At 30.5% G+C, this 789-nt stretch overlaps 1 protein-coding gene across 2 annotated transcripts in view; it reads left to right on the top strand.

The window, feature by feature from the left end:
• Positions 1-789, top strand: part of LOC106677602 (uncharacterized) — a 938,458-nt gene that overhangs the window by 609,294 nt on the left and 328,375 nt on the right. The gene's annotated exons all lie outside the window — the stretch shown is intronic.

The raw sequence follows: 789 nt of genomic DNA on the forward strand, positions 1-789 counted from the left end.
TTTTATTTTGGATTTTGGAATAATGATTCAATAATAATTTATAGTTTTCCTATATCTTCACAAATAGTAGAGATTCGGGCAAATAAAACCACAAATCGGCCGCAACTTTGGTATACAACGCTGACAGTAATTTTATAATTTAACATTTGAAACATTTATTTCTATAGCAATAATAATAAAGTATGCCTCTCTCTATAAGCCAAGTGTAACAATCTTCGGAATATCCAAGCTATTTCGCGGCATTTCCATATCACCATAGTCCAATCAAAAAATGAAAGGGTGTTTATAAAGCTATCTCTTGTTAATATTGAACTTATCAGCAACCAACTCCAAATGAATACACTTATCAATAAAGGGCATTGATCACATAAAGGATATATTCCTGTCATTATTAAGTCTCTTATGAACCACTAAATACCGTTTCATCGCATTAATTATTAACACACAATGTTCGTCAATAAGATTCTATTTTAAAGAAAGATTCAGTGGATGATGGATAAGATATTATTAGAAAAATCCTATAACCAGACCGAAAAAACTATGTAAAACTTTGAAAGCTATAACTGTCAAACGAAAAATTTTAACATTACTATTTTTAAATTAATAAATATTTTAAATTGATGTTTGTCTGTCGGTCAGTAGTCAAATTTACGTTTGGGCATAATCAATCGACCCAATCCGTTAGTTCAATTTTGACAAACTTTTTAGGAATCGTGCGGCCGAAGACCTTGGTCTCATATTGATTTTATCCGGTTCCATCCTCTACTTTTGACTTTGTATAAGTAAACG

Source organism: Halyomorpha halys, unplaced genomic scaffold (genome assembly GCF_000696795.3).
Source record: "Halyomorpha halys isolate HHAL.00 unplaced genomic scaffold, Hhal_1.1 Scaffold104.1, whole genome shotgun sequence".
Taxonomy (NCBI): Eukaryota; Metazoa; Arthropoda; class Insecta; order Hemiptera; family Pentatomidae; genus Halyomorpha; species Halyomorpha halys.